The sequence below is a fragment of the Pristis pectinata genome, chromosome 1 (assembly GCF_009764475.1).
Source record: "Pristis pectinata isolate sPriPec2 chromosome 1, sPriPec2.1.pri, whole genome shotgun sequence".
Taxonomy (NCBI): Eukaryota; Metazoa; Chordata; class Chondrichthyes; order Rhinopristiformes; family Pristidae; genus Pristis; species Pristis pectinata.
Window position 1 is genome coordinate 130,587,936 of NC_067405.1, and position 25,333 is coordinate 130,613,268.

The 25,333-nt window shown below is 41.6% G+C and overlaps 1 protein-coding gene across 1 annotated transcript in view; it reads right to left on the reverse strand.

Annotated features, from left to right (window-relative positions):
* The window catches only part of si:dkey-87k14.1 (leucine-rich repeat transmembrane protein FLRT2), a 60,403-nt gene extending 35,448 nt beyond the window's left edge, over positions 1-24,955 (reverse strand). The window contains 2 exon segments of the mRNA XM_052019811.1: positions 15,543-15,663; positions 23,759-24,955. The gene's annotated coding sequence lies outside the window, so the exon portion shown is untranslated.
* Between the last annotated feature and the right edge of the window lie 378 nt (positions 24,956-25,333).

A 25,333-nucleotide genomic window follows, 5' to 3' on the forward strand; every position in this document is an offset into this window, starting at 1 on the left:
GGAGGCTACCTCATTGAATATATTTAAGACACAGTTAGATAGATTTTTGCATAGTAGGGGAATTAAGAGTTATGGGGAAAAGGCAGGTGAGTGCAGCTGAGTCCACAGCCAGATCAACCACGATCTTATTGAATGGCAGAGCAGGCTCGACGGGCCAGATGGCCTCCTCCTGCTCCTATTTCTTCTGCAACAGAAATGAGAATTGACTCAAGTAATATTTCAGGGATCAGGGTTGAAATGTGCAAAATGGCCCTGATTCAGCTTTACTCAATGGTGGTTTGTGGAGGTAGGAGGATGGAGCTGGGCAATGGAAATGTATCACTGTGGAAGCTCCATGCAATCTGCATTCGGCTGCCACCATGAATCAGGAATGTTGTAGCCCATTCATCCCATTGTGCCTGTCTCAACTCTCTGCAAGAGCAATCTCATTTGTTCCATTCCCCATGCTCCTTTCTGACAGCCTTGCAAATTTCTTCCACTGTAATTAAGATTTCTAATTAACATCTTGAGCAGCTCCATCCAACTTATTGGCATTGTTGTTCAATCTCTTCCATTTGTTTTAATCCATGGTCACTGACTAGGTAGTTTCAGTTGTTTCTCGGAAGAGACCCGCAGATAAATGTCTTATTGATTTAAAGCTTTTACAAGGCAACAAAATATTATTAATGGTAGATGAAGCCATTGTTAATGAAAAGAAACCAATAAAAAGGTATGCTTCTAAATCAGCCACTTCTTAAAGATTGTGAAGCATGAGGTGCTTGTTAGATTAATGTCAATAGGATATAAATAATAATTATAGTCACTCTGGGCAATGAGTAGCTATTCAAGTACTGCAGATAACTTCACAAAAATTCTTCACAGAATTAGGCTTTATCTCAGGATTTTCTCTCTTTTTCTGGCTCTGCAACCAACACTTGGCCCAAATGCATCTGCCTTCCTTGACAAAGTTACTGCGGACTCAGTTCATGAACAGTTGCCTGGCAAAGATAATGGCCAATGGCTCAGAGGCCTCCGGGCTATTGAAGCAGCTGGAAAAACTCCCACTCAGCCCAATGTCAGATAAAATACAATGCAGGCACGAGACTGCCTATTGATTCTTCCAGACCCCTTTCTAATGGGTGTTCAGTGAGTGTACCTGCAGGGTAATATGCAGCCAGCCAGCTGAAAGATGTGCACTTTATTTATCTTTTACAAAAAAATAATCAGATGTACACTGGTGATTTCTTCTGGTTCAGGGGAATTAATGATTTTGTTAGCTCTTTACAGTCAGAGGAAGGTATAATGTCAAAGAAGGTTGTCAGTGATCATAGATTGTGCAATCACATCTGTAGCTCTGTCATTTTCCTCTAAGTGTAGCAAGTTTGCCTTGTATCTCATATGGAGCAGAAAGTCCAACAAATACCACTTAGGGAAATTGCCTGGTTCTGTGCTTTATCGTCTTTGTAATGCTGTATCATTGCAAGTTGGCTACATTTGCAAAGCCCACTGCCTGATACCAATATAGTGCTAATATAGTATCAGCATCTTCCATATGATAAAGGCATGTAATTGGGCTAAGTTCTTAGCACAGATAATCCTCTAGAAAATTGCATGTGTCTCACTGTGTAGAGTGGCAGCACAATTTGACCATGTTACTTGTTTTAAGGTGTGCCGTTGTCAATTTTCTGTTTTGTAATTCACACTATTTTCTCTCAGAACAGAACAGTGCCAACACATTGCTAGAGTTATAATGTTATTGATTTGATGGTGGCATGCCAGCTTGGCATTCCAACACAACACTGCTTCATCTGAGATGGCATTAGTCCTGTAATGTCCAATTTTTGTTTATATTAAATAAGGGTTTTTTACTGTATCTCGGTACAAATGACAACAATAAACCAATTCCAATACCAATTCTAAGTAATTTGACAATTCGAATAAAACAGGTGTTCAGAACTGTCCTGAGGGCAGAAAAAAAGCAAGCCCATTTCAGACCCAATCAGTGGAAGATTTGCTCTTAAAATCTCTTGTGTATTCCTCATTGATACCTAGTGTGATAGACAGAAAGTGTGGTGAGTTGTAAATGTTGATTCATTGGGATGTGTTGGAGTCTTGTCTGCAAATGTGTGCATATTTGTGTTGCCTAGCACTCTTTGGTATGATGTGCAGTCACCCCTTCTTGTACCAACATTAACGTTGGTACTATTTGATGCAAACTGTGCTAAAATAATTTGCCTCGTTAATTCATTAGTCAGCTATTGCCTGTATAGGTTTTTTTGTTTAGACACATGTACATAGTGAAGGAACGAGTCAGCAGTTTAACTCATTAACACCATTTATGTAAAGGAGTCTATAGTTACTGTCAGCACCATTCTGGTGTCTCTTGGTTACAAGAGGGTTTCCTTCTTTTACTTCTTTCCCAGGTTCTGTGACCTGATTTGACACCAGCTGAGGACCAGTGCTGTTTGGTTTCCATTTTTTTTCATCATTGCATTAATTACATGCAATTCCTCCAGTAGCATCTTTCATCTTTTGACAAGTGTCAGAGTGATAACATCCAAAACTAAACCAGCACAAACATTTGGCACAAGTCAATGACTAGTTTGACTCATAGGAGAGTCTCGAACAAGGGGTCAAAACTACAAGATAAGTGGTTGGTCATTTAAAACCGAAGTAAAGCTCAGAGTGCTGGTGAATCTCTGGAACTTTAAAGTGGAGCTGGATAAATATTTGATAGATTGAGGGATAGAGGAGAATGTAGAAAATGGCACAGAAGGGGAGTTGAGGCCAGCGCAGATCATCTATTAACATATTGAGTGGCAGGGGAGGACAGGTTTGAAGGGCCTGATAGCCTATTCCGGCTTCTATTTTCTTGTGTCCTCGTGTACGCAGCTAGATTAATAACACATAAAAAGTATAGCACAACACTAGGGTAATGCGAGTTGTTTGCATGAGACAAATCTGTTACAAGCATCAATGGGCAAAATGCCAATGCCATGTGAGCACTTTCATATAATCAGCTTTCTTGAAATGAACAGTTCATTATCATCCTTCTGCAATCTGTCCATTACCTTTGAGCAGACATTTTTGTCGATATCTCTGGTTCTTAATTTTCTCTTGAAGTCTTTTTTTTAAGTAAAATATCAAAGGCTGGTGCTTTACACATACATGATATGATATTATTAGTTTCAAGTTTTTATCTGCCATGTGGTCATTAATGTTAAACAATTGCAGAGAAATTTGCCTCATCACAGAAAAGAAAGTGATTTAGGTGACCAACACATTCTCTGGTAAAAGTCACCTTGTTCCTTACAATTTATTTTAATAACATCTGGTTTTTATTTTACAATATAATCTACAACATAAAAATATAAAAGATAAAGACTCCGATAGTTTGCAAATACAGTTCATGTTAGGGAAATGAACAAGGGTCCAAAAATGTTCGATTGTGCACAATAGGGGCATAGGAAGATTTTCTTATTAGCCCCATCTCTAGTTGTGATGTGGAATTTGCCCTCAGATGGAGAAGTGAAAAGCAGAGATAATTTTAAAAGAAGGGCATCGGTAGATCCACTGAGAAGGGCAGAAGACCTGTATAGAATGTATATGCTGACACAGACCAGTTGGGCCAAATGGCCTGTGTCCATGGTTTGTACTTTATTCAATTCTGTGAATGCCTGGGGGCTGCTTTGATGACTCTCCTCCCCTTCCCACTGAGAATTATCATGTCAAGACTCACTATTCAGACTTAAACCTGCAGAAGTAAACACTGGGCAGGGGTTGGGTGGGTGGCATCACAGGTGACTTTGAATCTGTACCCTGATGCTTAAAGGTAATGGCTAACACACTGTGCAGCATCTTAAGTGTAATGTTTTGGGATGAGTTCATAATATGGTGCTCTTACTTTAGACCTTCAATCAATGGAAATTGGGGAATTAGCATTAGCTGTGACCAAAACTCCCTTCAAATACACTTTCCCCTTTATGGACTATGAAAATAACTCTACCTGCACCCAAATCCAGTGATTACAGAAGTAGAACTTTGAGGTAGCCATAACTTTCCTCCTTGGGCCTAATTAGAAGCTGAAAGTTGAACTCCAAGCTAAGCTCCATCCAGGTGATCACAAGGATCTTTTTAACAGAAATTAAGCAACAAAGTTGGAGGTGAGCTGGGTTGTTGAGTGGCAAACTTTTCTGTAAACTTCAATGAAAAGAAAATTCAGGCAGAAATTTTTAATCAATGGTTAATCCAAAATTTATTATTTTGCACTATTCCTGAAAGATGAAATGAATTTTGCAACATTTCTCCAGGCTGTGTCATCGATACAATCAGGTGTGGATTTAGAAAGGGTCAACTTGAGCAGTGGAAGAGGGGGCTTCGAATACGTCAGCTAGCTATTGAATTCTCAAGGAAAAGGGAACATTCTCTGCAGAAAGTGGATATTTTTGTGGCAGAACATGAAAGAGTCTGAGGCCTTACACCCACCTAACTCTCAAAAATCTCAAAACTATCCCCCAGTGACCACAATTGGCCTTGATTTCAGGATTGTGGAAAGCAATAAAGTGGTATTAAGCTTAAAATGTTCAACTTTGACTTACTTTTCAGCATGTGGAATTTCTTTGATCTCAGTAGCAAACTAATAGCTTTTCTACCCAGAGGTTGATAATATTATTAATACTACTCTCAGCCAAGTATTTATGCAGCTCTCTCACTTGCAGGCTCACACTAACAGCTTTTGTCCAAACTCTTACTACTCTTCTTGGATGAGCGGGGTGGGGGGAGAGAAGGTGCTATGGGGTCTGTGGAATGTTTCTGCTAATTATTAGGCTGATTGGAGGTGAATTGAGATTCCCTTCATAGTTTTAGTTTCAGGGGCTGCAGTCCAAGTTAAACAAATGCCTGTTGGTGTTTAGAAACCATAGATTATGCTTTGAGCTATTTCCCTCCACTGGAGACAAAAACAACTCTGACATCCAGAGCTTCAAGGTCAACAATAATCCTTTTCACTTTTCAGTAAGTCTTCAACAACGCACCAACACCCTTTTGGAAATGGAATGGCTACAATATTATAATTACAGCCTGACTGATGTCCAGTAGGTCATGAAAATAAAGTTTGTTTCATCTTGCATGATCTCAGATGTATCCCAGTATTTGAAAAACTACACTTTTCACATTAACAAGGTACATTCAGTAGATAGTGAAAGTTAATTTTCACTTTTGACATTTTTGTTTTAAAGTGCCATCTGCCTGACCCAACCCACTACCTGCTGCAGCATCTACAATGCTCCCCACCCAAACTTATTTTGTCCAGATACCGCACGTTAGGCTAGTCCAGAAAGTTAGATCACATGGAATCCAGAGCAAGCTAGTCTACTGGATACAAAATTGGCTTGACAGTGGAAGACAGAGGGCTGTGGTGGAGGATTACTTTTCAGGGTGGAGGTCTGTGGTCAGTGGCCCACCGCATGGATCGTTACTGGGTCTGCTGTTATTAATGATTTGGATGAGAATGTGGGTGGCGTGATTAGTAAGTTTGTGGATGACACTAAAATTGGTGGTAAAGTGGACAGTGAAGAAGGTTATCCAAAATTACAACGGGATCTTGATCAACTGGATCAGTGGCCGATGAATGACAGGTGGAGTTTAATTCAGATAAATGCGAGGTGTTGCTTTTTGGTATGGCAAACCAGGCAGGACTTGCACAGTAAATGGTAGGGCCCTGGGGAGCGTTATGGAACAGATAGACCTAGGGTGGTGAGTATATGAAAAAAGCTGCCAGAGGAAGTGGTAGACACAGTTATGGCAGGTACAATTATGACCTATAAGGTGCTTGGACAGGTACATGGATAGGAAAGGTTTAGAGGGAGACGGGCCTAAAGCAGGCAAATGGGACTGGTTCAGGATGGCAACATGGTTGGCATAGATGTTGGGCCGAAGGGCCTGTTTCCATGCTGTATGACTTTATGACTCTATTACTCGATGACTCTATGAGGTGTGGACAGCTGGTTGAGGTGTCCCACACTCCCTCTACACTCATGATGATATCCAGAGAGCAAGGATTGGTGTGTGTATCCTGAGATACCATCCCTGGTGCACAGCTTTTGAACTATTTTTAAATGAGAAACACGATGATGATGGAGGAACTCAGCAGGCCAGGCAGCATTCGTGGAGAAAAGCAGGCGGTCAACGTTTTGGGTCAGGACCCTTCTTCAGTTGACCGCCTGCTTTTCTCCACAGATGCTGCCTGGCCTGCTGAGTTTCTCCAGCATCATCGTGTTTTTCATGTAGATTCCAGCAACTGCAGTCCTTTGTTTCTCTAGAGCTATTTTTATATGTTCCTTATAATCGGAAACAATTAGAAGCTACTCAAATAGATTCAGATACTCGAAAATATTGAATTTAAAATGCTAACAAATAATTTAAAGTAAAACACTTGTATTTTCCACAGTCAGTAACACCATACAAAAGAACGGGGCCTTTGTTTGTCCAGTACCCCCTCTCTCCACCACATCAGTGCTTTACTGCTGGGTTAAGTGGCAAGTCCAATGGCAGGGCAAGTAGTTGGATATGCCCGTGTTGGACCTTCAACTCAATTTAGGCTTCCACAAGTGGCCGGACATGCACGGAAATCTAGACAAAATGATATCCGAATGGTTGAGAACATTACCTCCAACTATTCACATTATTTTCCATCTACAATTCAGTGGGTTCGCTACGTGATCACTTCAGATCCCTTTGGTAACAAACGCCCTCAAGCTCTCAACCTGCTGTTGTCGACATTCTTGCCTCTGCATTCAAAAAGTGCAGTGCAGTACCAAAGATGTGCTGCACCAGCAGGAGCCTCAACCAATATGATCAAGGGGAATTAGATGTCCAATAGGACCAATGAACAAAATAAAGAGCTCTTATTACTTTATCCCACCTGTGGTTCCTGTGCCTATCCACTTACTTATTTCAAGGCTAGCAATTTTAAGCTGTAACTGTCTCTTAATGTCTAACATACAACCCTGTTAACTTCCGAAACTCTGCACAAATCTGAAATAGAAACACAGAAATTCCATGTTCGAATCTATTAGTATGCTTTTACAGTATTTCTTTCCATTGCACTTTTCAGATGGGGTTCTGCATTCCCAATGGATCAACTTCTCTGTTTTTGCCCTTTGGTTTCTGCCTGTTTCATCAACACAGATATTTCTCTGAATGTTTATTTCTTTATTGGTCAGGGAATTGTTCAGTTCTGAAGTTTGATCATAGTCTAGTCCTTGCTTGAAGTCACTTAGTCACTTTCCAACATCTCTCACAGCCTGCAAACATCATATTTGGACAATAGGCTCCATTAATCCAGCACAAGGGGTAAAAATTAGAAGCTAAACATCCTGAAGCTTTTGAGTTTGATATTGATAGGTTATGACCTTAGATATTTCGCAAAAAGTTCCATAAACCAAATCAAGTCTTAGTTTTTGATCTGCAGATCAATTTTTTTTTGGTTTATTCACACTTTAATTGAGAGGATTAGCACCTTGTTGTATTTTGATGGTATGCATGCTTTGACCACAAAAGACAATATCTTTTTTCACAGCCTTCAGACAGACTGAGTCGAAAAGAAGATTAAGCAATTCAGGCATGGTTTTGAGGATGTAGAAATTAGAAGATTTACCAAGTATTTGGAGTAAGACTTTGAAACATTTTCAAAATACTGGAATGCAGCAAGTTTAGGAAAATAGAGCAGGATTAAAATTTGCCCACCAAATTTTCACATCTTGATTAAACTACAACTGTTGACATGTATGCTAAAGAAAACAAGGGAACATTGCTGATTGAATTCCCCACAGGGAAACACACCAGATGTGGTATAAAGTCTGGGACCTTTTGCTCATGTCCACACCACAAGTACATTTTGACTGCAGGGGATGGTTTATTGACAGTAGAATAGACTTCTATAACCGTGCACCGTTGGTTTGGAGATTTACCAAATCTGGTATGGCAATTAACTGACCCTGTGGAAGATTTTATTCTTTTGAATGAATAGTTAAAGGTGAAATCTGATGACTTGTGTGTGCCAGGTTTCCAATATCCATCAGCTCCAGGTCAGAGGCATAAATCATGATACCAACCGTAATGTGCATATCTGTGTTGTTGCGATAAAGGGGGTGCCTTTTTTTAAAATAAATGTTTAATTTTAGCCAGGATAAGGCAAATTAGATAGATTGAGCTGCAAAATATTCAGATGAGACTCACAGAATGGTTACAGCTTGGAAAGAAGTCAGCACAGTGATCTTTGACACTATGCTGGTTCTATGTTATAACAATCTAGCTTGTCCCACTCACTCACCCTCTCCCCTTAGTCCTAGAAATCATTTTCTTTTGGCTTGTTACCCAATACTCCTTACTGAATGTGGCAATTGAATCAGTTTCCATTGCTACGCCTACCAGTGCATTCCAGACCCCTACCACTCGCTGTTTTTGCTCACGTCACTTTTGGCTCTTCTGACAATTGCCTTCATTTTATTTCTCCTGCTCCATGACCACTCCAACCAAAGGAATTTCCCACTAACTATATCCTTTATGCTTTTAAATAACTCTCTTAAAACCTCCTATTCCAAGGGGAACAACTCCACCTTTCCCATGCATACGCACAATTGAAGTCCTTCATCCCTGATATCATTTCGGTAAATCTCTTCTGTATGGCCTCCAAAGCCTTCATGTCTTTGCGAAAGTGTGAAGCCCAGAACTGGATAAAATACTCCAGTTGTGGCTGAACCAGTATTTTATAAAGCATCATTATGACTTGCTCTTGTGCTCTATTCATAAAACCCAGGATCCAGTATGATTTTTTAAAAACACCATCTCAACTTACCAGTTTCAATGAACAATGCACATATACCCCCACATTTTCTGTTCTTGTACCCTTTTAAACCTTCTTCTTTATTTTGCATTTTCTCATTTTCTTACCAAAACATAACACTTCACATTTTTCAGTATTAGGCTTCACTTGCCAGCTTTTCAGCCATTTCACTAACCTTGCTATATCTCCTTGAAGTCTACAATTGTTCTCCTCCCAGCTCACTATACCTTTTGTGAACCTGCAGATTTGGAAATTGTGCCCAGTGCTCCAAAGTGATTTATCTATATTAAGAAATGCAGGGAATGGCTTCTGGGGAATTCTCCTGGAAACGCTTTCACTACAACTCTGGAACAACGACCAATCTGCTGGAGGAACTCAGCGGGTCGAGCACCTGTGCTCTTCATGTTCCTGACCTCAACGAAGGATTGGAAACTTGCCCGTCTCCAGGCAACCAAAGCTCCATCTGGATTTCCTTGCTCTCCCACCCAACTGCAAGCTCCTGAAACTCCGTCGACACCACCTCGGTCTCCCACCCAGCCCCAAGCTCCCAATGCTGCACCAGATTTTTCTCCTTCTTCTCCCACCGCTGTTCTCACCATAGACCCCCCGCCCTCTGACCTCGTATCCCACCCCCAGTCCCCACACTACACTTCCCCTTGCCTCCTCCCCTCTTTCCCCTGAGCTCTCCCTCCCCCTCACCCTTTCCCTCACCTTATTCCCCCTCCCCATCCCCCCCCCAAGCCCTTCCTCCCATTACAGAGATCTTATCCTTTTCTGACCCCATGCCTTGCCCCAGCTCCAACCCCTGCTAGGTCTTCAAAAACCAGCAGTTGCAGTCTCTTGTGTCCCCATTTCGCTATTACCATAGAACAATACAGCACACTACAGGCCCTTCGGCCCACCATGTTGTGCCGACCTTCAAGACTCCTAAGACTATGTAACCCCTTCCTCCCACATATCCCTCTATCTTAAATTCCTTCATATGCTTATCTAACAATCTCTTGAACTTGACCAACGTATCAGCCTCCACCACCACCCCAGGCAGCGCATTCCATGCACCAACCACTCTCTAGGTGAAAAACCTCTCTCTGATGTCTCCCTTGAACATCCCCCCCATTATCTTAAAGTCATGCCCTCTTGTATTGAGCATTAGTGCCCTGGGAAGGAGGCGCTGGCTGTCCATTCTATCGATTCCTCTTAATATTTTGTATGCCTCTATCATGTCTCCCCTCATCCTCCTTCTCTCCAATGAGAACAGCCCTAGCTCCTTTAGTCTGTCCTCATAATGCGTACTCTCTAATCCAGGCAGCATCCTAGTAAATCTCCTCTGCACTCTTTCCAACACCTCCACATCCTTCTTCTAATGAGGCGACCAGAACTGGACACGGTACTCTAAGTGTGGTCTAACCAGAGTTTTGTAAAGCTGCATCATTACTTCGCAGCTCTTAAACTTGATCCCACGACTTATGAAAGCTAACATCCCATAAGCTTTCTTAACTACCCTATCCACCTGTGAGGCAACTTTCAGTGATCTGTGGATATGAACCCTCAGATCCCTCTGCTCCTCTACACTGCCCAGAATCCTGCCATTTACCTTGTATTCCACCTTGGAGTTTGTCCTTCCAAAGTGTACTACCTCACACTTCTCTGCCACTTGTCAGCCCAGCTCTGCATCCTATCAATATCCCTCTGTAAGCTTCGACAGCCCTCCATACTATCCACAACACCACCGATCTTTTGTCATCTGCAAACTTGCTAACCCAGCCTTCCACCCCCTCACCTAAGTCATTAATAAATATCACAAAAAGTAGAGGTCCCAGAACCGATCCCTGTGGGACACGACTAGTCACAGCCCTCTAATCCGAATGCACTCCCTCTACCACAACCCTCTGCTTTCTACAGGCAAGCCAATTCTGAATCCACATGGCCAAGCCTTCCTGGGTCCCTTGGCCTCTGACCTTCTGAAGAAGCCTTTCATGCGGAACCTTGTCAAACACCTTACTAAAATCCATTTTTTACCCACTACACCATTTTTTTCATCTATTCTGTTACAGCCCTGATTATTCCATGGACTTCATTCTTAATGTGTTGTTAAGAAGCACCATTTCAAACAGCGAACCACTAGTAACAATTAAATACAGTGTGCTTAAAGATTTGATATCTGGATCCTTAATAATTTGAAAGCTATGTCAGAGAGCCTTTGTTTGATATTGATGATGATTCTCACGGCAGACAACTTCCTCTGCACGGCTGTTTCAAGGTCTTATTGTTAACCACAGGGCAATGAAGACCATTCTTTTTTGCCATGGGTAATCTTACACAGCAAATTCTCAAATCTGAACAATTCATCATTAGGAACATAACAGCATGACACCAGGCCACTTACAGGTAAACATACGACACAGCAAAGCAGGTATTTCAGACCATCTGTGCAGTAACTATCCAAATATGTTTATTTTTTTAAAATGAAAAGTACAAATGACTTTCTGTATGGTGATTAGAGTTTGGGTAAATTGCAATTTCTTTTTAGAGTTATATGGTCTCGGTCTTAGGTTTACAGTTTAGAGGTGGCTACTGGGTCTGTTTGTGTTCTGCATGGTGTCCATATAAGGTCACTTGGCACTTTTCTCCTCACTGCCTAAAGAAAGGTTTCTACTGGTGACTCCAATACATAGAGCTGCCAACTTCCCAACTGTCCAGGACTGGAGTGTGCAATGTTCAATCCCTGCTGTCGGAACTGCATGCTTCACGCTCCAAGCCAACGGCCTCTCAAATGACTTGGCAGTTGGTGCAATGGGCAATCATTCTCTCGAGAACCCTTCTCATGGCAGAGATCACACAGGATGTAAACAGATTAGCAGGTATTGTCTGCATGGTTAACGTGTTTTCCTGAACTGATTTTGTTTCAAAAAAGCATGGCAGCCATGAACACACAGGCTTACATGATGGGGACAAGCTAATCTGTTTTTAATAATATTGATTGAGGAATAAATGTTGGCCTGGACACTGGAGAAGAGCAGACAAGGGTTTGAGTTAATCTCTCATCCAAAAGATTGATTATCCAACATTGCTGCACTCCCTTGGAATTTACTTCAGTGTCGAGTCTAGATTTCTGTGCTCAATTCCCGAGTCAGACTTGATCCTCGAACCTTCTGACTCGAGGCAAGAACAAGGCAGCTGAACAACAACTGACAATGCATGACTGGAACAAATGAAGGCGCAAATTGTACAAGAGGACATCAAGCTCCACTGGGGCTTGGTATCCTCTGCCTAAACTGTCAAGATCACCCTGGCCAGAGAATAGACCAAACAGATCCACGGCCCACCACCTGCTCCACCCTTAAGTCCTGGTTTTCCTCCTACTCCTTGAATCACTGCTAAAGGCTGAATCAGTCTCTGCAATTTCATCAACATATTCAACCCTGAGGTGAACTTCCAACAACACATCCATTCCGTCTGCAAAACACCCTATTCTAAACCCAGCAGCTAATTTGCACACAAGTTCCCACAAAAATCAATGTGAGAGTAATCAGCTATTCTGGTTTTATTTTGTGATATTAGTGGAAGGACAAATAATTTTCAGGAATAGAGATAACTCCTCTGCAGTAAAATATCAGTGTCAAGGGATTTCTTATTTGTGCCTTCATCATTTCATAATGTCACACAGCAACTCACTACCAACTCCTCCAATTTAAGTTCCCAATCTAGTATCTTTGGTTTACACCTCATTACAGGTTCATCCAACTCATTAGCAGTTATTCTCCCCACCCCCAAATCCAACACAAACTCCCACAACTTTTTATTTCTCTCATTCTTGTGTATTCTCTTCACCCAACTCTAAACTCCAGTTATCTCCTGTATCACTTATTGTGTGTACACACATTGCGGCTCCACAAAATGGAGTCCACCATACTGTTGCTTTGCAAACATCTGTACCTGTTTACAGCTGCGCTAAGTCTTCTTAAAGGGGAAATATATGGCATTCTTAAAGTGGGCACAATAACAGAACAATACTCCAACCATTCAGGTCTTCACTGTAACTAGCTAGATAGCACTCCTTTTTCCACTTGCATCTTGTTACAGTGTCCCTTTATACACACAAAAAAAGTCCTTTGATGAAGTTTTAATCATCGGTCCCAACCTATTCTAGCTTTGACCCGTTTTGTTAAACCCCTACAGTCTGTCAGAAAGATTTTCTACATTAGAATTGGTATTTAAGCATATTCGAGTACTTTTAGTAATTGCAACAAAGAGTATTTATTTAAAAGGTCCTTCAACTAAGCAAAACCCTATGATATGCTTCATAGAGATGTTTGGGAAGATGATCAGTGCTTCAGAAATAGATTTTAAGCAGCTTTTGTTTTAAGAAGGAGGAAAAAGTGTCAGAGAGGCAGCAAAGTTCAGGGAGTCAGTTCCCAAGCTTCGGGCCTGGGCAGTTGAAGGTATAGTCACAAACAATGGACTGATTACATTTTGGGGATGAAATAGGCCAAAATCCAAAGATCACAAACTCCTCAAAATCTGGAGTAGTGAAGGAGATTACGTGGAGAGATTTGAAAACGTTTCTGCAAAACTATTACCATGACTTCAAAAAATGAGGGCTGAATTATCATGTTAGAATAATTGAAAAACTATTGTTTTTTTGCAGAAAACTTGGATAAAGATAAAATCTTCATTCCAATTAACCTGCTGGGTATTTTTCACAAGTAGATTTGCTTTGCTGTGCAGGCATCTGTTACCACTCTTTCAGAATACCGTCACCTACTCTTCAATTGTGCTGCAGATTCACACCAACTTTTCACACAGAAATGTTAAGATCTATTTATTTCCATTGAATTTTCAGACATTAGTATGTAACAATTTCTTGGTTATATGTTCAACCATAGCTGTAAAGGCCAAAGGTAGATTGTCAAACTTTAAAAATGACAGATCAAGCCTGTTACACTTTTAAATAAAATCCTCTTAGGTAGAACTCTTAACACTTGTTTAAGTAATGTCACAAAAATTAGTGCACACTTCCATTGTTCACCATTTTAATATAGGAATTAATAGACAGAGAAATAGTTTACAAAGGAATAAAAGGCAAGTGCTTTGACAAGAATAAAGCTACCATGTAGAGTTTCTATTAAAATCTCTCCTGGTTTAGCACAATCTGAGCATCTGCATCTTCAGTTGAGTTTAAGAAAAGGGGCTTATAGCCATCTCCAAGGCACTCTATATCACCTACGTGTGCTCACTTTTCCAGCCACAAAACTCTCCACTCAAGCTATCTCTCAGTGACCCAACCTCCAAATATCTCTCTTCGAGGTTTAGAGGTTGGGTCACTGATAGAATATAACTCAATTTAAATTCTTCCACCTTCTCTATGCTACAAATCTTACTTTTCAATTATTACCCATCCTCACTGACTTTTACTGATTCTTTCCTCTAACTCACTAAATCCAACATCATAAGGAAGAAGAGCCAATGTGGTTTTATGAAAGGGAAATTATGTTTGACAAATTTGCTGGCGTTCTTTAAATCTGCACCAATGTGTGTTTCATGTTCCCTTTCTATCCCCTAACTACTCCCTTGTCCACGTCAACATATTACACAAAACCCTTGCGCTTATGCAGTAATTTTTCATGAGGCTCCTTTTGGGAGAGGAGGCGGGAGGTGGTGGGGGGTGCGGTGTGGTGGTGAAGAGGAGAAAGGGGAACCAGTGGACATCCTCTGTTTGGATTTACAAATGCCATGCCAGAGAAGCTGCATGAAAGATTACTGCATTACATAAAAACGCAAGGGGTTCAAGTAGTATATTGACATATACAAGGGTGTGACTAGGGAATGGAAAGGAAACATGAAACAAATGTCAGCACCCGGGTATAGCAAGTAAGGTTATTAGAATGATAGCCTTTACCCAAAGGGTATGGTGTATAAAAGCAGGAGAGTTTGATATAATTTTGCAGGGCACTGTTGAGACTACTGCTGGAGTTCCACATACAATTTTGATTTCCATATTTGGGGAAGGATGTGCTTACATTGGAAACAATTAGAGAAGGGTCATTAGGTTGATTACTGGGATGAAGGAATGTTAAGCAGGCTGGGCTGATACTCACTGGGGTATAGAAGAATGGGAGGTGATCTTACTGCAATACACAAGATTCTAATGCTAAGATGTTTTCCCTGGATAGGATATCTAGAAAATTGGGGCGTGATTTCAGACTAAAGGGCTGCCCATTTCAGCTGTATATGAGGAGAAATTTCTTCTATCAACCTGCTGTGAATCTTTGGAGTTCTCTATACCAGAGAGTTGTGGAGGTGGAGTTATTGGAGGTGGAGATTGACTGTTTCCCTTAAATTTTAAATATGGAGGACATGGAAAGGTGACGTTGAGGCTAAGATTGGATCAGGTATGATCTTGTTGAATGATGGAGTAGGCTCTAGGGGCCAGCTGGCCTAATTCTTGTTTTTGTTCTTATGTTGACTTCATTTGAAAAAATCTTACTCAAACCTTTAACCCGTCCAACATCCCCAATCACTTCCAACCGCTGGTTACTGTTCATATCTTCACTCGTCTAATTCAGCTCCTTTGGTTCTGCCATTCCACTTTTGGACACCTGGCTCATACCTTTTGTGACCATTCACTCCCATAAATTCCTTCATCCTTCTTCCTTTTTCTCTACCTTTAGACAAATTCTCAAAACTTCCCTCTTTGAACATGGTTTCAGTCACGTACCTCGAGTCGAACACTGCTCAATATTGATTCCTCTCTGTGAGCTCAGGGAGATTCTTACTGTGACAGTGTTTCTTTGCAAATGCAACTTGTTGAACTGATTTTCTCACAGTAGTTTCAAGGTCTGAAAAGAAAATAATGTAGAAATCAATATCTAAAACAACTAATCACATAACAGCAATGACATCAATTTATGTAGTGCCTTGTAACATAGAAATCCAAGGTATTTCACATCAGCACAACTAAACAAAGAGGGATGTTGAGTTTCTAAAGGAGAACTTAGGAGGCAAAGACTGAAACCTTGGACAAAAGAGTGGGTTTTAACTAGTCTCAAATGAAGAAAGAAAGGTTTAAACCAAAAGAAGTGTGGGGACAGAATTAAATTGTGTGGAACTAAGATGGATGAAAGCATGCCATTAACCACATACCAGAAAGGAATGAAGTGTGAATATGAGGTCAGACTTTGAGGTACACAAAACTCTTGGAGACATGAGGAGATGGTGAGGCCATGGAAGGATTTAATTGCTAGAGGCACTCTGAGATCAAAGGTAATACGAGTCAACAAAAAACTTTCACATTGATGCACATCTTCACTGGATTGAATTATATGGTCACAAATGGTTTTGTGGTCAGGCTTGTGTGACAAACCTTGTCAGCAAACAGCAGATGAAGAACGTATTTGGCTTTATGCTCCTGAACTGAGCTGGACATTGATATGAGGGATGAAAAAATTTGCTGTTGTATGGATGTTCTTCAACCATGGTTTCCTCAGTAGCATTTGTCTATTGCCCTATCTCAGATAAAGTTTCTGCTTGCTTGATATGGAGTAGAATCTCCTCCTGTGTGGATACACCTCATGTGGTCAGTCTTAGACAACCTGGACTCCTGTTGACAAAAATTAAAGTTAAACTCTTTGCAGACAGTTAAGCACATCTGAAGTGTACCCACTGTTACAACTTACAAAATACTACCTCTAATTTGCACACAAGGATCCACAAGCAGGAATAGGACAACACCTGAATGGATGGAATCCAATGGGAAAAATCTGAATGAACCATTTCACCAGCATTTACCCAGTGGAACCTGCACCCCCACTGCTTCTCCATTTATTCTTCCAAACCAAGTATACAATAAAAGCCAGCTTATTTCTGTTAGGTATCTACAGCTGGATTTAACTGTACACTGACAGAAGCACCAATAAGAAATTTAAATGTTGTCAGTAAAACTTGCTAAGTTTCATTTGACCGATATTTGGAGTTATATTGTGTAAAACTCAGAGTGATGTTCGCAATTAATTTTCCTTGTTTAATTATATGGAGCATTTACAAGGTTCATTTAGGTGGAATGTAAAAGCTTAAAGTGTTGGCATGTATATTTATTAAATTTTACATAAATCATAATTATAATGTTGCTTCAAGTGTACTAGCAAAATCTAATGCAGATTGCTAGCTATTATATGACTGAATACACATGAAAATTATTGGAATATTAAATTGTGTTTGTAACACAGAACAAGATTATGTGACGATGTCTACTTCAGAAGTAATGCATTTTCAAAATTGGATGGTACAGTAATAACATGCTAACTTAAAGCCCTTTCATCTCGGGACTTGGGTTGAATCCAACTTAGGTTCATGAGATGAAAGCCTCCTCTCTCTGCTGCTAATAATAAATTGGCACTCTCATTCGTAGGCAACAGGGTGGATGAAGTGCAAGCTAGAAAAAGTCACACTGATTGAATAACAGAGCATTTTCTGAGGTTAAGGCTAATGCACAATGTAGAGGGAACCTTACTCTATATATGACACATCCCAAAGCAGATCTTAGATTGCTGAATGTTGACACTGGGTGGAGAAGGCAGGAAAATATTCAATTTCCTAAAACTATCATAGAAAAGGAAAACAATTTGAAATGGCAAAGTTTTGAGCAGTATAAGAGACTGGACACTGGCCTTTCATTCTAACTTGATGGAGTGAAACAGTTTTATGTTTGTCTTCTGTAAATAACACAAACAAAATGAGATTAGTCAGTCTGAGTCCAATTATTAGAAGCTATTAGCCCAATTAGGCACCAACTGCACTAAATCAGCACTTTCATTAGGTTAATTGACAGGGACCGGGAAGAGGAGGGGGTGTGGAAATGTCGTCTTGGTATTATAAAAGCACTCTGTCAAGAATGGGATTAAGGAACATGGTTGGTGCAGGGCAAACCATGCAACACCAGACATAGAAAGCACAGAACTCCATTGCTCATGACCACATACTCATACTTAATTGAGTCCAAAGTTTTGACAAAGAAAAAAATAGAAAGGAAATAAAGAGTCAGCAATGGAAGAAGAATGCACCAAATTAACAGTATTGCATCAATGAAAACATTAGTGATTGAGGTATACAAAATTATGAGGGGTAGATTCAAGGAAACTTTACTTCATAGCAGAGGTGTCAAAAACTGGAGGACATACATTTAGAGTGAGGAGAAGGAAGTTTTCAAGGGGATCTGAGGAAGACTTTTTTTATCTAGATGGTTGGAATATGAAATTCTTTGAATTGGTGATGGAGGGAGAGACTCTCACAACAGACGAGTCCTTGAATTGCCAAGGCATGGAAGACTACAGACCAAGTGCTAATGCATGGGATTAATATAGATGGGTAATAGCTGGTTGATATGGACATAGTGGGCTGAAGGGCCTGTTTCTGTGCTGTATGACTCCATGACTATATAACACACTAAAGTGGTGATTCAGGGGTGGGAGAGCAGCTGATGGAAATTGACTTTTGACAGAGGTATTAGAGTCATTTGCTCATATTGCCTTATGACATAGAATGAGGCCATTCAGCCAATCAAGTCTAGGCTAGCTCTTAGAGGATTCTCATCGATCTCATTCCACTCCTATCTCTCAGTAACTTATTCTCTCTCAGTTACTTATTCTCTCTCACATGCCCATCAACTGCCCCTGATTCTCCTGCCAACCACTTGTATTACAACTAACCTACCAAAATATCTTTGGGATGTGGGAGGAGACTAGAGCAGTCAGAGGGAACAGGGGGAGCATGCAAACTCCAAACAGACAGCACCTGAAGTCAAGATTGAACCAGAGTCACTGGAGCTGTGAGACAGCAGCACTCACTGCTGTGCCAATGTGCCAACCTCTGCCAGCTGTGTATACATTCTACCTGATTTTCCTTGTCGATATGTTACGTTTAAATTTCACTCTCCCGTGCTATCCTCTGATGTTCCTTGCTATGTTGGGCAGGCAATGTAGTGTAGCAAGTAGCATAACATCTTACAGCACCAGCGACCCAAGTTCAATTCTGGCCACTGTCTGTAAGGAGTTTGTATGTTCTCCCTCTGTCTGCGTGGGTTTCCTCCAGATATTCCAGTTTCCTCCCACATTCCAAAGACGTACAGGTTAGGAAGTTGTGGGCACACTATGTTGGCACTGGAAGCGTGACGACACTTGCGGGCTGCCCCAGAACACTCTATCAGAAAAAGATGCATTTCACTGCGTGTTTCGATGTACATGTGACTAATAAAGATATTACCTTAGTTCTGGCATTTTGCAAGCAATTCCAATAGCCGAGGCAGGTCATAATCATCAGCCTTTTCTGCCACTCTCACGGCCCTCTTCCTCTCCTTCCTTCCCCCACCACCCATCATAGTTGTTCAAGATTACACAGTTAATGAGAATGTACCTCACTTGCTCAGGGGTTTGTGCTGCTTCTTTGGTACATTTTATAAAGGTGGAGATTCCTAATGCTACAAACCCATGATGGGTTTCTTGAATCTTCCACCCCAGAAACAGTGCTGCTTGATTTTCCAGGACCAAACCAAAGACATTTAAAAACATTGCTTGAGGAACTCAGTGGGTCGAGCGGCATCTGTGGGAGGAAAGGAATTCTCCTCATGCGAGGTGTCGACAATTCCTTTCCTCCCACAGATGCCGCTCGACCCACTGAGTTCCTCCAGCAGATTGTTTGTTGCTCCAGCATCTGTAGTCCCTCATGTGTCCTGAAAACATAACTTGTTTTTCGTCTTGTCTTTGTGTTTGTCTTTGGCCACTGGAAGGCCTAGATTGTGTTGGTGGGGTCCATAAAGTCAGCATGTGTCCCAGCAGAACACCGGGCCTTCTTTAAAGGCCACTGATGTGGACGAGTTCCTCGCTCAAGCCTTGCCCTGAAGAAGGCAAGAGGGTATTCTGCCCTTCAAGAGGCATGAACCCATTGCAACTGAATACCCTACCACACGTTATCAGTAAGAAACCTGGCAGAAGGATTCTTTTGTTTTTAAGTTCTAACTCATTGATTTTATTAGGTCATAGAAGACAGCTAAATTAACAAGTATGGGCAGGGTTCTATTGTAGCAACAATCATTTGCAACAAGTGCTGAAACTTTTCATTTTCCATCTGCATGTCTGAAGGTTTTGAAACAAACAAAACCTTGTTAAATAATATTTAACCCTTTCAGCGCATTAATGAGTTGTTAAATAATAATCTAAGCATCTGTTAGGAGTAGAATTCAGATCTATGTTTGTATCAATCCCGTTCATAATATATGTGGTACGATCTGCATCATGTATAAGCTATTTCCATTTCTTATGATTCATTCAAAGTTTCAGTTTCAACTCCTTCTCCTGCATTGGTCGAAACTCGATTATCTGCACGCTCGTAATAGCAAAGGTGTAAAACTCTCAGAGGGTGGGAAAGCTATGTTGGCGGAGTCTCAGATGACAGCAGTGGTATGTAGGTTGTTCACATCTCACAGTAGGCAGACCATCTAACTGGTAAAGTTTCTAATCTTTCGTATACAAGTAACTTCGTGCTTCAGGAATAGCAGCAATCTATTCGATTTTTTGACGAATAAAGTTATTAGTTTTCTTAAAGGCTAGCATGTACAGTATCAAATACCTACTAGCTCAATTAGTAGAAAAACAGGAAAGGCTTGTACATTATATTAAAATTTAGTTGAACAAACTAGCTTTGTACACAGACACCCAAATTGTCGCCTCATGTTACACAGTGATGTAGCCGAGGGAAATGTTCACTGCAATTTCTGAAGGTAGCAAATACAATTCTTTTTTTTTACGGGTTGCAGTTTCTAAACTGTGAGCTGCGAACATCTTCAACTTGCGCAAACACTTGAAGAAATCCGAAAAGCACTTGGTACTCTCGGCATTTCGCTTCGGAAGCGCAAACTGCGGCGCAGTGCGATGTGCCGCCAGTCTCGCCGATTCAGAGAGAGGGAGTGACAGTGGATTTAATGTTAGCAGCAAATGCCGCCATATCGTGGAGATAAGGCGCTGAGAGGGCAGAAACAGGATCGATAGGAAATGTAAGAGCTGGTCACTGCTTGAGGTTTAACGTGCCAACGTTAAAAGCTCTCTCAACCCCTTAGGAAAGACAAGAGAGTACAAATCTCTGATGAGATAATTGTTTAAAGAAAGCAGCGCCTCATACAGCTTTTAGTACGTGTCGGATTCATGAATAAACAAGTCAACAGTGTATGGAGGGAAAACAGAAGCATTTTTACAGAGTGCCCACACAGTAACCACCGGAATTCTACACACTGACGGGTTTGTTGTCAATAAAATGACTCTACGTGTCAGGAGACCTCACACAGAAATGAGCTCCAGCGCACCACAGATAAGCATGTATCTCGCCGGCGCCTTCCTCAAAATCCCAGTGTCACTCAATGATCTCTCTGGGACTGGGATACCTCGACTATCTTTTCATACAAAGGTTTGCAACAAACCAGTTTGCTACTTAGTCAAAAAGGGAGTTTAGACAATTTGTTTAGAACTCACTTTTTTTGTGCCTCACTTTTTAAAAGTGCAGTTATAATGAGAAAACGGATTTTACCCCCTCACCAATTATGGCAGAAGGAAAACGAGCCACAAACAGTGAATGGGGTAAAGCCGCATTTTAAAAGAGCATTGTACAATACAGTCATCACAGACCTCTCTCTGCGCATGGGGCGGGGATGATTGTCATTGAACTTCTTTTAATAAAACTATTTTGAAATAACGCAACGTTTCCGAACATGGGTAAGTGGTCGACTTTATCAAAATTACACCTATTTGTTAAATACTTGAGCGTTTCTGCAACTCCAAATCTATAATAAGGAGGAAGAATGGAACATTCAGAATTCGTTTTGCATGTGTAGCTTCGATGATCGCGAAGTGCGAATTGATCCGGTCCCAGTTCTTAAAGTTAACAACGCAGACACGCAAGTTATTTGTCAAGCATCTAATTAGGTTTCGAAACTTTCTGGATTTGGAAGCTGAAAATCTTTACTTTGCATTTTAGATCAAGGCACCCCATACATTGAATTCTGTCAGGAGAAATTCACTTCCCGTTGTTGTCGTGTCTGGCGTTACTGTTTATTAGTCTGCATTTCTTAAACATTTTTTGTTGGACAGGGAGTGAAAGAGAGTCGGTTTATTTGTTTTTCGCCACTAGGGACTTAGTGTCTTTTTCCGCTCCTCTCGCAGCGCACATCATTTTTCTAAAATAGTTCACCGCGTGTCCTGATAGCCAAGTGTGATCACGTTAGCTGCATGGAAATGGTTTTCCCATAGAAGCAGGCTATTCGGTCCATCGAGTCTGTGTCAGCGTTTGTACCAGAGCCCAATAACGCACCCTTTACCGCCAGTTACCGTCCCCCTAAACGCATCTGTCATCCGCATGTTAACAAGTGCCAGATTCTCTCTACTTTTCGGGTAAAGCTCTATTCCTTTTATTAGTGATCATCCTCAAGGTTCTGGCCCCTAATTCTAGACTCCTCCGCGTTGAGGGATCGTCTCTACGCCCACCTGGTGCGAGTTCAAAGACCTGTCAGGTCACCCAGCCTTGTCCAAGGGAAGAAGCCCCGGGCTGCTCGCTTCTACCCGATAGTTAAAACTTCTCCAGCGCTTGAGAAGTGCATCTGGTTTGGAACGACTCCTGACTGCAAGATCAGCTTCCTTGCTTTGCCAGGGAATGATTCTTTCTAGCAACTGAAAAATGTGCCTATTGGATTAAAGATCATATTAGCGAGGGAATTTGGGGCGGGGGGGTGGAATCACAGCCGGATTTCGTGCCCATCGCTTATTTACATTTCCTCTCCTATTTACTGATCTCTTTCTAGTGGACGCCGGGGAGCAGTAATAAAGACATTTCTTTCAGCGTTTACTTCCCCTCGATCTGAAAGGCTTAACCATTGACAAAGAAAAACAATGCCCCCCCCCGTAAGAATTTAAAAAAAACATTGAACTTTTTTCTGGTCTTAAATGAAATATTCTTTTTTTTGAACTCCCGGCACATCGGATCGATCCGAGGACAGTTTTACAACGGATAATTCAGAGAACAATGCACAATTTAACAGCTTTAAGGCTCCCTTTATTCTGAAGACTTGGTACTTTAAAAAATTGTCAAATAGAAGTCGGGTGACAAGTCATCTGACCAGTTTTTTATTCGTATGATACTGTTGTCGCATGTCTTCGCAACCCAGAGGTACTTTCTTTGCTTTACGTGAACGATTTGTGTCCGGGTTTAAGCTCTGGAATCTGAAATAAGGGTAAATGAGTTTTCTCAACTGAAGGCTGAAGTTTCAAGAGGGAGCCCTGCGCTGAGGTAAAAACCATCCGCGAAAACTCACCTCCTTTTCCAACACGTGAAGGAGATATCCCAACAGATTAACGCCATTTGTGATTTTGCAACGTCCCGACTGCAGATCGTGGAAACGATATCGGAGAATTGAAATGAGTGACCATTGTGGAAATCATTCGAACTGGAGTGCATCGATAAGCAGAGAGACCATTAGGAAACAAAACATGGGCGAAAAAGAGAGAGCACTCAGGAAATCAGCGAAGGCAACTAAAGGAGTGAATTGTCAACTTGTTTGGCAAAAGCTCATGAAACATTGAAGGTAGCCGATAAAATGTGTGAGGTGATTGGTGAACATCAGCGAAATCGTGCGATAATCTTGCGATCTCAAAATGCAAATGAACAGAAAGTTTAATTTGAACGTGCACAGAATGCATCGCCTTCTCTGCGTTTAATATGAACGTCGATAGCATTGTTTAACAACCAACAGCCTGACTTCAAAGCAACTCAGCTTAATACTTTTATGAATGAAGAATGCGCTCGCACCTTTATCCAAGGGGAAGGGCAGGTAATTCAGCGCTCTCTCTGCCTTATCAAACGAATTTACAACTCGGAGCCATGTACAAGGCTAACACCTACCTCAATCCTGACACCCGATAGCCGGCCGCTTCTGCACTCGCCAGTCACACAGATCCATTTTACTCTTCTGAAGAGAGCAACCTGTTGAATTCTTGGGAACCGAAGTTTAAGCAGTCCTGTACTCTTGAGTCTGAAATGTGAAAACGCCCACTTGCTGATCTCACCGGCCCCTGAATGTAATTTAACTCTTCCAGGCCATTCGCCGAGCCCCAAGAGTTGAGTTTTCGCTGCTGAATTCGCAGGTGGAGTCGCGTTTCGTGGTGCTTTGCTTCGCTGAGAATGTTACAGCTCGATAAAAGGGCAGCTTTTTGTACCTTTAGCGCGTAAGGAGAGCTTGTCCGTGCTGGAATAAATAATCAAAAATCCCCTTTCTTTCCCTCTGGTCAGGAAACCTGCACAAGAATTCGTAACCACTTGTTGCCGAGCAGAACCGCTTTAAAATAACTTGAAACACAACTTGTTCATCTCCTGCCACAGCAGTGTGAGAGTGTGTTCGCCTTGGGGAGGGGTGGGGGGAGGTGAAGCGTTCTTCAGCTCGGTTCAGACGGGGCTGTTTGTCGCAGAGGTCGAGACAAGAGTGGCGCAGCAGTAACCCGGCGAAAGGAATTCTCACCTGACGTGAATGAAAGGTGACACGCTCGCTCAGTTGGACTGATGCCAGATATCAAGTCTAGCATTCTTGGCACTTAGTTGCCGCTCTATTTCTTCAAAGTACTTCAGTGGCTGTTAACCACGTTTGGCACGACGTGAACACATGACTTTCTTTCTCCTGCACCTCGCTACTTGATCTCACTTTCTTTTGTTTCAGCTTTTTGGTAGCCCACAGGTTAACGTGGTTCATTTTTGTGCAGATTTAAACCATCTGCTAATCTGCTTGGAATCAACAGATTAACAATTGCATTGAAATAACACTCACAAACAAAAATTTTATGTGAAAGAAGAACTCTACCAGAGAAAAGTAAATCCCTGGAATGGCCTTTGGCCATTTTGTGCCAGTTTTGGAGAGAAGTCAGACGAGTTGCATTGGCTACCCAGTTCTTGGCCAACAATGGATCAGCTGTCCTGGTGCAGGGGTTCAAGCCGAAGTGTGGACAATCCCGCCCCCCCCCCCCCAAACTGCTGCTCGACCTGCTGAGTTCCTCCAGCAGGTTGTTTCTTGCTCCAGATTCCAGCATCTGCAGTCACTTGTGTTTCCAATGTTTCAAGTCTGGTGAATGAGTCATGAAGGAGATGGCATAGTTGTCCCTCTGATGTTAGACACACCTGATTTCCAGGTGAGCCTGTTACTGAACGAACAGAACTGGGGTCTGTTTCAGGCAGAGGGGCACATAAATATCCATATCAGGCCACTCTGTCCTGATTCCAATTGCAATATGATGTCATTTACTCATGGTTCATCTGCTTTCACCAACCCAAACCAGGCTGGACTGTCGGAGGTTAATCAAAAATTGGCTGAAGAAATGTTCAGTTTTTAATTTTGTGTTCTCCTTTTGGTCTCACAAGGTTGTACAGCAAGGATGTGAAAGGCTGCCTTGTCCCCCATCCCGCATCCCATGCCCCACGTCAACCAGTTCA